We start from the raw sequence: 12580 nt of genomic DNA, 5'->3' as shown, positions 1-12580 counted from the left end.
CCTATTTGCTATATGTGCAACAGGAGAGTAAAGGGCCTCTGCCAGACTTCTATTCAATAAAACGCTCTTAAAGTGAATGAATTATGAATATCAGAGTGAGTTTTCTGTATTTATACAGATGTGTACAGATATGTTTATCTGATCATCATGGAGAAACGGTACAATGTATGAATCCTGTGAAACTCTATGCTGATTGAGAACCAAGAGGAAACGACTGTCTGACTATCCCATACTTTTTGCCTGTCATTGTGCAATATCAGAACAAGAGAAGGGTATGAGAGGAGCTAACACAAATTGAAAGCATGGTCCAGAGTCAAGTACCGGTCTTTTTTATAGACATTCTGTAGAAACCAAAGCTATTGTCACAAACAAAAAATGAATTCATAAGAACAAATACATTTTCTAAGAATGATTCAAGCTACTTAATTAATACACCACCTCAGTGATGTAGGCTGAATCATTTATCTATTTACTCATTATGACTGAAATATTTATCTGTAATTAGCCTTTAATGAAACATGAACAAAGATTATATTATAGAATAGTACACATATGAGGTTGAACACAAATTTGTATGCACTGCAGACTGTGCACACTAAAATCAATATACAGCACCACATTATCCAATAATTTATACGTTCAAAAGCTTCTGAATCTTCAAAGCTCAAAGTTAAACATGACTTGACCTGATGTGAATCTATACTGTATGGTTTTATTGAGAGTATGGATTCAAATGATTGGAAAAGGTGCCTATTTTAGCAGTTAAAATTTCATCAAATACAGTAGCTTCCAAGATAAAGAGATATAAAAGGAGCTATGGCGGACAACACAAATCTAAAAAAGGATTACCTTGGTTTGCTATTTCAACCTTATAATATGGCTTTGCAGTAGCATGTATTCTTCAAACTGAAAATATAGCATTTTGCACACTTTAGTTGCAGCCTGATGGATTTTCTACTTTAACTGAGACTGATAGGATTATAATGGCAGTGTATTTCATTCAATATACCGTGGGGAAATTTTCTAAAAGAAGGGCTATGCATTGACCAACTCCCATCCAAATGTCACCCTCATTCCAGCTTACTATAGGTGCTCCATTTTTGACATGCGAGAGAGACTGAGGGGGCACTTGCAATTTCATGCAGAAAATATTCAAATCCGTACCAGAGCAGGATAGGAGAGGACAGCTGATGTAAGAGGACTCTGAGCTGTCTTGAGAAATGTGATGAGACCAAGCTGCTATAAATCCAGGAGCACAGGCGGAGAAGATGACACACTGAACATAAAGGTTTGTAAATCACTTTAATTCACCATTAAAAACCAAGCAGCAACAACATTAATAACTTTACAATGAAAAGGTAAATAAATTCAATCATGGATGTGGAACTATTTTGTACTTAGTTGTCTCTCGGAAAAGATGACGTTTGGAGGTGAATCGATACAAAGTAGTATATTTCAAATTAACATTGTACAGCACACTGCAGGATGTCGTCATACTGATGGTGAAGGTGACACAATGAGGTTGTCACTGTGCTCTCACCTCACAGCAAGAAGGTCCTTCAACAAAGTGTTTGCCACATAATGAGAAATATAATGCCTTCATTCTAAATATAACACTACTAGTTTAGTTTTGTCCTTGCATAAAGTATAATGTATGGGCAACACAGAGACCTTTTAGCCTGTTCTCACTAATACTTAATATATGCTCTATAATATATAACTCCCCATGAAATCTTTACTTTGCCTAAACCAAGAACTATTGCACTGAAGAAAAATTTGGATAGACAGCTATTTCTTACTGGATTAAACTGCCTCAAGAAATGATGCTGATACACAATCATCTAGTTTTTAAAAACCACCTCCAGAAATCGATGCTTGCAAATAAAGAAATGCTACAGGGTTAATGCTAATCCAGCTCTGTGATAAAAAAAACCCTATGTGTGTGTGTTTGTGTTTTCTGCCAATTTCCCTTAAGATAGAAGTTTCTGTTATATATTGATTGTTAATGTGGTTTACTGTTATTGTATGGTCAATGTGTTATGCTTTTATTTTGAAGATTGACCCCAGGAAGAGGGAAGTCAGGAAGAGTAGTCCCTGCTCCTTCAGTCTGTGCACTTGCAGAGACTGAAGGAGCAAGTTTGTCTGTCTGACTGTATGTGCGTGTGTATGTTTTGCGATATAAACCTGTAAGTTTTGTATTCTGTCTGTTGTATTGTGTGTTTTGGACCCCCTCAAAACAAAATGGCACATCTCAAGGTGCATTCTAATAAAAAAAATAAAAAATAAATAAACTAATGGGGATCCTCAAATAAACAAGAAAATACTAACAGTCAAAATAGAAATTGACAACTGTTTGTGAACCAGCAGATAGAAGGCAATTACAAGGAGTACAAAGGACTTTTGCTGCAGGCAGATGATGTGGCATAATGCCTGTAGCCACCCTGTGTGCATGACTGATGAGAGCTTATCCTCAGAGCTGACACACTATAAACTACTTTGCACTTGGGTGGCTGCTTTTGGAATGGCTGCAGAAATGTGACGTAAGTCTACTGTACAAGAGCCACGGGCGGACGTGATCATGCTCCAATATTCTCTCTTCTGACATATCAACATGACAACACGAAGAGTCTTTTGGAGTCTTTGTTTACAGCGGGTTATCAACCAGGCAGCTAGCCTCCCTCTATGAAGAGGTCAGCGCAGAAAATGACTAGTGTTTGTCTGTATAATTAGACCTATAGATCAGGCGACAAGCGTGAGTGTCTGGGGGATACCAACATGTTCCAGACACCTGTGTTTCAGAGGCAGCTACAATAACAAACAGCCTCTGATTGTAATCTAACATCTAAACAGGGAATCTTCAAAAGGGAACAACAGTAGCCTAGCATGGTGATTTTTACAGTTAGGCAAACAGACCTGGGGTGGACACTGATGTCTAGTTAGAAACAATTAGGACTAATAAAGGTACATTTTTATATGTTTTTATATAGCGCTTTTCCACCTTCAAGGCACTCAAAGCGCTTTACGTCAAGGAAAGACTCACCCATTCACTCATTGTATACACCAGTGTATGCAGACACTGGAGGGAAGATGGGTTAAGTGTCTTGCTCAAGATCAGAATGACAGTATTCATCTGTGGGAGCTGGAATTGCACCGCCAACATGTGAGTTATTGAATCTACCAGTAATGTTTATGTTGAGAACAGGATTTGAACCGCCAACCTTCAGATCGCTGGAGCTACTATAGCCCCCATCTACTTTTATACACTTTTTATATGAACTTGCTTGCTTTGTTTTACATCTTGTTAGTATATTTTCTTTGTTTAATTCTGTAGTAAATGTGCAATAATTACTTACCCAGTCTGTTAAATTAGAAAAGCCTAGATCGATATAGTTCATTCAAATTGGCCTGTAACTGACAGAGTAGGTACAACTGAGCAGGCTATGTGTTTTTTCCTTCACAGATGTGGAGTATTTGGGGCGGCAGTAGCTCAGTTGGTAGAGCATTCATCCACTGATCTCAAGGTTGGGGGTTCAAACCCCACTCTCAACATAAACATCTTTGGGCAAGACACTTAACCCACCTCACCACCACTCTGCGTACACTGGTGTATGAACGTGTGTGTGTGTGTGTGTGAATGGGTGAGCAGTTCCTTGTTGTAAAGCACTTTGAGTGCCTTAAGGGTGGAAAAGCGCTATAGAAAAATGTGACCATTTAGTCACAAGTATTTTAACAGGCAATCGGTTTATACACTTGAGACTGCTCTCTGCTGTGTTTATAGGATAAGATTCATTGTTGTTTCATTGCAGAGCGGTGGAGAGTGAAATAATTGGGTTTCACATATGGAGAGATGGAGCAGCCAAATAAGATGTGTGACAAATGTTGCCTATATAGAGATGGAGCTGAAGTTGGTTGCTAAAATTGTGAATGGGAAAAGATTTGACAACTTTTGCGTGTTTGTTTACATTTTTCCCGTATACACCACTGATTAACTGTTCGTCAATACAATTTTCTTCTTGACAAACAGAAAGGAAAAAAATGTTTGACCTTTCAAGTTAATCATTGCAGGTCTAGCTTTTGAGATTAATAGTACAGTACTTTATATTGATTCTTTAGTCTTGAATCACTTCCGTTAGTTAAATCACTGTAAACACCCTTTGAAAAGAGCCTTGTGTAATACATTATGTCAGTTATTACGCCATAAATGTTCAAGGGCAGTATTCCAAGAAAGCTTATTGGGGCATTTGTGTATTTACTCTGTTCGTAGGCTACTTGCACACTAAAAATTTTGGCATGATCTAATTTCCAGAGCAGTAGTAGTAGTAGTAGATTTCAGTCAAATCTTTCTCATCTGTGCATGTGTTTATGAAAAACTTTTATGTGGAAAATTCATAAATAAGGCAAAGACTAAAAGAAAAAAATAGAAGAATAAAAGAAAGCAATTTGATTTGCCATGTACAAGTAAACATGACTGATCTGATTATTGAGTTTTATTAGATTTTTTTGACTATTTAATGTCATTGACAAATGTAAAAGGAGACATATTTATATTATTTATATTTATTTGTATTTGTCCATGGAGCAAGACTGTTCCTCAAAGTTAATTAATTATTATTTTTTTATTCTTTACTTTATCTTGCAGTAAAATGAATCATTACTGAAACGCACACACACACACACACACGCATACACACCCCAATACATACATACACATACACATACACATACACATACATACACATCTGTACACACAAGGGTAGAATTGTTTTGAGACATGCTGCAGTGAGTAAATTCTTTAGTGCTATGTGAGAATATGACAACTGCACAAATGGAGTCCAAACTGTAATTAAGCACTGTCTCTGTTTACACACACATCAATAATGTGATCATGATCAGATTTATGGAGTTATTATTGAAATGTCATGTAAACAGTTATATCTGATGTGACTAATTTGATTTCTCTCAGACTGTTAACACCTGTGCAGGTTCTGTCAATGAATATTGTGTAAAGATCGACAAACTGTGTGGCAAAGACAAAAGAAAGAGAAAATGTGGAAGATTGGATTTTATTTTTTAAAACTGCATTGTACTATGTCTCAGTTATTGAAAAAGAAAATTGAATTCTGTCAACTGGATAACGTTTTTTGGTGAAATATGTGAAGAGTGAATATATTAAGTCACTCAACCAAGTAGCTTCTCCAGTTCAGGTGTATTATGTAGTGTCTCAGTTCCTCAAAAATATACTCAAAAACTAACTGGCATGCCACCAGTTGTTGATTATCAGTATTTCGTTACTGCATGTAAACACAGACCTAAAATCAGAAAAATACACTTTTTTTCAGAGTTGAACCAACGTCACAACTGTGAAAAGTTATGTTACTCAAATTAGACTTTAATGTGATCTTTATTTTAACACAGTCTGACCAGAAAGAGTTGGCTTAGTTGGAACTACCACAGGAGAGCGGATTTGTGGGCATGTACAAGTTGCTCATGCATAAAATTACAATCCCAAGATAGCTAGCATTAGAACAGGTTTTCAGTTAGTCACTTTCACAAACACCTAAACAGGACCATGAACGCTCGTGCTGATCACAGGCTCCTGAAAGTGTTTTGTTTAAGTCCATTTTGTATTTTTTCTTGAGTTGTCAGACTATCTTAAAACTTTTTTGCCTATTTGTGCATTGTGTTACCATGGTAACTGCTGAACATTCCGCCAATACATACTGCAGAAGACCTCCAGCGTGATGTCGCTGCAAAGTATCAATACTCTGAATCAATAGACAAATACGAATATGACGCAGTTTCACACAGAGTTTTGCCTGGTTTATCTCAGGATAGCAGCTCTGACGTAGCATTCCACATCCTGCTGAACGTCACGAGTCCATCTATTTATCCAGCCCAAATAGTCAGTGCAGCTCCTCTCTAATCTGCGCTCCAAATGATACTCCACTGCTCCCTCTGCCCTGCACTTACAATTCATTTCAGTAATAAGAGATGTGCATGTAATGGAATTGCCAAAAAGGTCTTACCAAGTTTGAGACATTGTTTTCATTTTTGTAATCTATAGAAGCCACTATATAGACCACTTCATAGATACTCTCGCTGTGGTGCTGAACCGCAAAGACCCCCAACCTCAACATTTGAGTACTGCAGTACTCCCAGGGGGGGAGGTGGATGGAGCCATTCTTTTGAGAGTTTGCATGTTCTCTATGGTCAGTCTCCACAGATACTGAAATCTGAGTTAGAAAAAGTGATATACTTTGTTCTAAATGTTACGGGGGAGGTGTTTTCCACCTTTTAGACACAACTGTATTCAAAACTGAAAGGAGGAGGAACTTGCTTGCCAGGCACGTATTTTTGTGTGTTTCTATAATTTCTATTATAATTTTCACTTTTACAGGTTACAAACAAATCCATGACTCACACAGTAAGTGACATATCTTAAATCCATTGACGTCATCCCTGACTCACATGTGGCCCCTGCTTTTGATGCTTAAAGGACATGAATAACCTAATTATCATCCTTAAATTAGTGAAATGAGCCCCCCACTAGATCTCTAAGGCACTATAATACAATTATTTCATTGTGTGTAAAGACAAGCTTCCTCGTGATTGCTAGTTAAACAACTGCAGTAAAGCAATTATGTATGGCATTTCTCAAGAAAACACAGTGTTCTGTAAAAGCATATATCCAGTATATCGTCTGGGTTTGTTGAGGACAAAGATAACTGGGTTTATTTCAGGCCAAGCAGAATAGCAGATATAGTAACATTTATGTTTATAATTATTATAATAAAAAAAAAAAACTGAAGTAAAGTATTTTAATTCCTGGCAAATCAGGTTCAATTTAAATCTGAGAAAAAGGAGCATCTTGTTTTGGACCACATAGTGATGTTGCTACCTACTCAACACATCATCATTTGTGTACCTCCGCATCATCAGGTGTTTTGGATAAAAAAGACTCATTCTGTGAAGAGCCCTGGATACAGGTTTTTTAATACTCAATAAGTTGTTTATTTCAGTAAGTGTTTATATATTTTTGAAGGAGACCATCCAGACAGAGTTAGAAATAAAACCATGCAGCTGATTTGATAGTGTCCTGTGTCTGTTTTTATCTTCTCTGTGGATGCACTCTTGAGTGAGAAGCAGCCCAAGACCATCAGCATTTATTTTTTGTTAGGGATTGGTTTAATCATGTGTTTTACGTCATATCAAATTTCTGACAGCATGACAACGAAGCAAGCAAACAACGAAATCTTTTGGAGTTTTACTCTGCAGCAGATGGAGACGGCGAGGAGCAGAATATATAGAGCATATAAGAGTTCCATTCGTTGTGCACAGATAATTGGTTGGGAGAGAGATATGAGCGAAACCAAGCATTCTTTGAGATTTGCTACAGAGTGAAACTTAAATATTTGAATTATCAAACGGATATCTAGTTTTTTAAAGGGACTACTGAAAACTTACTAAAACTAGGCCCCAGTGCAACATATGAAGTGTACATACGGTAAGAAGAAAACCTGCTTGGAGTACACACTAAAGTCTTATATTCTGAATACAGAAGGCTAAATAATGATCACTCTGGATTTTCTTCAACCGCTATTCTCTTTTGCAGACATATCATTTGGCAATTTATAAAATGTTGACAAGGATAAACATTTGGAGCCCTAGGGTGAATCCTTTGGTTTCTCATCTGTTAGAATCAGAACAACACAATGGACAGTGTTCTTGTTCTAATCTATTCTGTTGACATGTTTTTTATTGTTTTTCAGCCAAACTGTTTGCTCTATGTCTCTTCACAGATAACCATCGCTTTCATTAGTCCTGGAACAGACTGTTGTGGAATTTGAGTGTGTTGTTGGCACACACACACACACACACACACACCCACACACACGCACACACACACACACACACACACACTTTTCCTGGGCTCTGAGACTGTCCATCTGGCCATGCCCAATCCCTGGAGATGCCCTGGGTAGCCTTGTCCTCTTTTGTCCCCACCACAATGCGCTCCTTCACTGCAGCACAAGACTAACGGCTGTCTGGACACTTGATAAGTCAGTCTAATTCACAAGAGCCCAATTGATTAGCTTCAAGCATGAACCAGCCACAGTCAGATCTTATTAACCAATGTCTCTGCGTGTATAGTTAGTGTAAAGCAGGAATTTCAGCACATTTATTCTTGTTAAACCATGAAATTGAAAGCCATTTTGTACTTCTGTCCTGTTGAGATTACATTCTTTTTAAAGCAAAACAAAATACCCTTTTATGATACAATTAACAGCAAATGTTTGTTCTGTCAAATCAGGAACGGATCTTAAACAATACAGGGAGCTTTTAAGATTAAGAAATCATTAACTTCCACCTTTAATGCATGCTTTTAACTCAGTGTGAGCTAATGTATCTGTACAGTTGTGGTATGTATGTTTGGGAGCTTAATCTGAGATTGACTTCAATTTTGCCCTATAAACCCTCTATGGATTTGCCCTGTTAAAGAAAGTTGAAACAGAGTTCATTTGACACAGTATGTATGCATCTCCTCCTGCTATTTATGTTCAACGAAATATGTTCTATGAAATATCATCTCATTTACATTAGACAGTCTGAGCTGTTTTTTTGTGTTTAGTTTCTGATGACCTAACAGCAGATGTTTCCACAAAAATGCTTGATTTCTTGCTCACGGCTTGGAATGTGAGTTTGTAGAGCCTTGATAGTGGTAAAATGCATTTGGCTTTTGAAAACATTATTACATTATTATACAAAGAGTAAAGTGCAAGAAACTGATTACTTTTTAAAATAGCATACTTTTAGCCAATGAACTGCTATGTCCATGTTCATTACATTACATTACATTCATGTTATAATGTTGTTTCCTCAAAAACATATCTAGAGTTGTGTTTTGTTTCATTCACACGTTAAACACAAATCCTGCACATTTAGCCTGTGTTTTTCTCTCAAACAGAAAACATTCTGTTTCATTTTGGGATGTCATGTGGTGATACAGTAAGTGCTCCACTGTCTTTTTAAACTTCATACACTTTCACTAGAATCATTTATATAATTTCAGCCCTAGAATTGCCCTAGAATTTACTGAATAAAAGGTTAAAGGTTGTTAACTTGAGAAGTATCCTCACATCACAAGGTGGAACAAAGCATTTTGAGCTTTGAGATGTAGACAGTCCAATAATGCAGGATTACTTGATCATGTGTGTATGTAAAAAAAATAAATAAATACTGGTATGTTTTTGATGAGGTAACAACATTTTATCCGGACTTAAACTTCACACTTTTCGGTTTTGCATCATATAAGATGTTTAATCATGTATTTATATAGAGGCTATTGAGGAGCCACATAGAAAAGCATAGGCAATACAAGATCAAAATCCTGTAAACTGATAGTGACACTGAAAACAATAATGGCCACAGTTATGTATGAATATATTTATTAATGAAACAAATGAGATTTGCTTTTAACACAAACATCTTTGACAGTATGGTCACATGGACAGACAGGTGACAAATGTAAGCAGGAGGGGGAAAAAAAACAACAATCTTTTACAATGGTACAAGGCCAATTGTGGAATGAAATAAATTCCATACATTTTCTTCTTACCTGTTCACAAATGCATGATGATACTGATATATTTGAATAAAAAAAATATTGTTAAATATGTTGTATCTCTTATTAGGTTCATATTTCTGTAATTTAAACAATGATAATAAAAACATTAAGTGCTGGTACCACAGGCTGTGTCTCACAAAGTTAATGCATGGTGCCTGTTCCTCCATCAGAAACAGATGTGAGTATTTTTGGTGTCATATATGTTATGTGACATATTAATAGTACAATGTTCACCATACTGACAAGAGGGCATGAAGAGGAACCTGTCACTTTGACTGCTTCCTGAATAATGTGACATATTTAGGTTTAGGCATGTTTATTTTCTTTTACAGGGGAAATAATGATGATAAACAGGAAGTATAAGGAGGGTCTGTATATTGCAACATGAAATAATAATGAACCAAGAGAATTTACATGCACAGTATGTTCATATTGCTCTGACTGCACATAAACTGTGTCAACTCTCCCTGGCATCCTGGATTGTTCCCCATTTTAATATTTTAAATTAAATGCACCGGGAAAAGCCAATTAACTTCACCATTTTAGTTCAGACTGAACTGATGTGTGTCCTGAAGAAAATATATTATGTATTTTTTAATATTTTTATGCTTCATATATAATATGTATATATTTCTCATATTTTCATGTTAAACAAATAGTTTGATGCTGTGGCAGAATGGTTTGCAATTTTGCCCAACAGCAAAAAGATGTGTGCTTGGTCATTACTCTTGATCAGTTGTCCCGGATGGTGGTTTTGGAAAGATCAAACGCACAGGAAAACAAATCCCAACAAATGTACATTGCAACATGTTTCCAAAACAGTTCCATACAGATCCAAATACATTTCAGATTGGCCTTGACCCAGTAGGCACAGCTAATTTTTAATAATTTAAAAATACACTAGTCATTCACAGCCACCCTTTTTGTGTACAAACAGAAAGTCACCAATACACTGCACAATGGCATTAGCCAGCTATTGTCATGACTATCCACATGGCAGTTAGACTATTATAACATTTGTGCAGACAATCACAGAGGTAAGTCAGAATGCTGTGAATAGCCCTTCACAATTTAACAGGACATCCCAATGCGTTCTAAAACTTGTCTTATTCTCTTGTTGTAAATACCATCAATCATGGTGTCCTTAAGAAATCATTTTATACAGTTAATAAAAACAAAACAAACCCCAAACATATAAGACATATAAAACTCACTCATGCATATACACTAGACATTCACATGCAGTCACTTAGGCCAAATCCCCAACTAATATGTTCACAGTTATTTCATGTGCCCTTGTTTAGGGTCAGAGCGCATAAAGAGATGTACCACAGGCACAAAAAGTACAAATTCATTACATTCAAAGCCGGAGGGTGAAAATAACAAGTCACAACCTTGTTTGTCATCAAATCAAGTGCTCCATGTTGCAAATGTGTTTTAAATTGCTGTGAATCCCCTTGACATATTTGCATTGAGAAGAACTAAAGCAGGATACAGCAGAATACATCTAATTCTGGTTCTATTTTCCAGCAGTGTTAAGATTCCTATCCCTTGTGCCAGCATGTTTATAATCCTAAAGGCTGTTTGTTGGTTGGCATTTCACTCTCAATATTGTGTTGCCGGCAAACATCCAATTATTGTCTAGGCAGTTTCCAGATGGCAAGTCACCCACAACATACACAAAAGAATTCAGTTTGGTGCAATGACTAATGTGCCACACAAGAGTTAAGTAGATATGTCAGATGAGCCAGGAACTATGACTTTAAAATAAGTGGATTGAAAAACAGGTCATAAAGATCGGCTGGTGGTGCAGGGCAGTTTTTATTCATACTTCTATTATGTTTTGAGAGCACTGTAGAAAACTGAGGGTCCGGTCTCCTTCTTTCCTCCACTCTTGCCCCCCAGCACCACTCTGTTCTGATTTCAATTATGGAAGTGGTCTTAAGTCATGTTGTTTTAAAGAGTAATTTGCCCCAAACCAGTGACAAAAACACACGCTTCCATTTGTTTTACACACATTAGTAAATAGGGCCTTCCAGACTGTGTGAACTGAGTGACTGCATATTGGCTCTAAAGCAATGGAGCAGTGTGCGTTAGCCACCAAACATGACTATGGATAATACTGAATGACAGCCAGTCTACCACATTTGAACACAAGAGCCATCAGAGCAGCAACCTAAAACTTATGTAATACTGTACAAATTGCATTTTTCTGCCTCATTAAAGAGAACTGGACTGACTCCTGATTCCAAGAAACAACGTTCCGATCCTGGTCAAAGGAGATTATTTCTGGAAGAATAAATATCTATACCACAAACTACCATAACAACAAGTTAACTTACACTGTCTGAAGTTCTGAACCACAAGTATGTTTCTACCACTGTTACTTTTCGTAAAGAGATCTTGTGCTTTTTGCTCTTCTCTGTCTGCCCACTTTTGCAGGATTTTCCATGCACAGAAAGTGTCCGTACATGGTAATGACTTGAAGATAAGTTACTCTTTATGCTTAATATTTACATTTAGAAAGGCAAAAATATAGTTGTGTGCTTTTGACCATTTAATCCCTGTATTTAACGCATTGTGTGAATGCGTACCCTGTTTGTATGGGGCATTTTGCACTAATCTCATCAAGTAACAACAGAACCAAAGCATCACAGACAAACAGACAGCACATGTTCACACCTCTTTAAATCTACATCATAGTTTCTCATAGATTTCAAATGACAGAAATTCACAGAGATTTACAAGTACATTCAAGAAAAAGATCATGATATATCTTCATGAATATATATAAATGGCATCAAACATATGTGTAGAGTCTCTTTCAGGACATTTAATCACAGAAATTAAATGTAAACTTGAGGTTGTTTGATGCACCATTTTCTTTTTTACATCTTTACAGAGGTATGTCATGGAGCAGCACGATCAGCATTATATTGTCCATAAATCCCATAT

The sequence above is a fragment of the Boleophthalmus pectinirostris genome, unplaced genomic scaffold (genome assembly GCF_026225935.1).
Source record: "Boleophthalmus pectinirostris isolate CB_2022bp ecotype Guang Dong unplaced genomic scaffold, ASM2622593v1 HiC_scaffold_4, whole genome shotgun sequence".
NCBI classification, from domain to species: Eukaryota; Metazoa; Chordata; class Actinopteri; order Gobiiformes; family Gobiidae; genus Boleophthalmus; species Boleophthalmus pectinirostris.
This window is presented reverse-complemented; position numbering follows the sequence as displayed.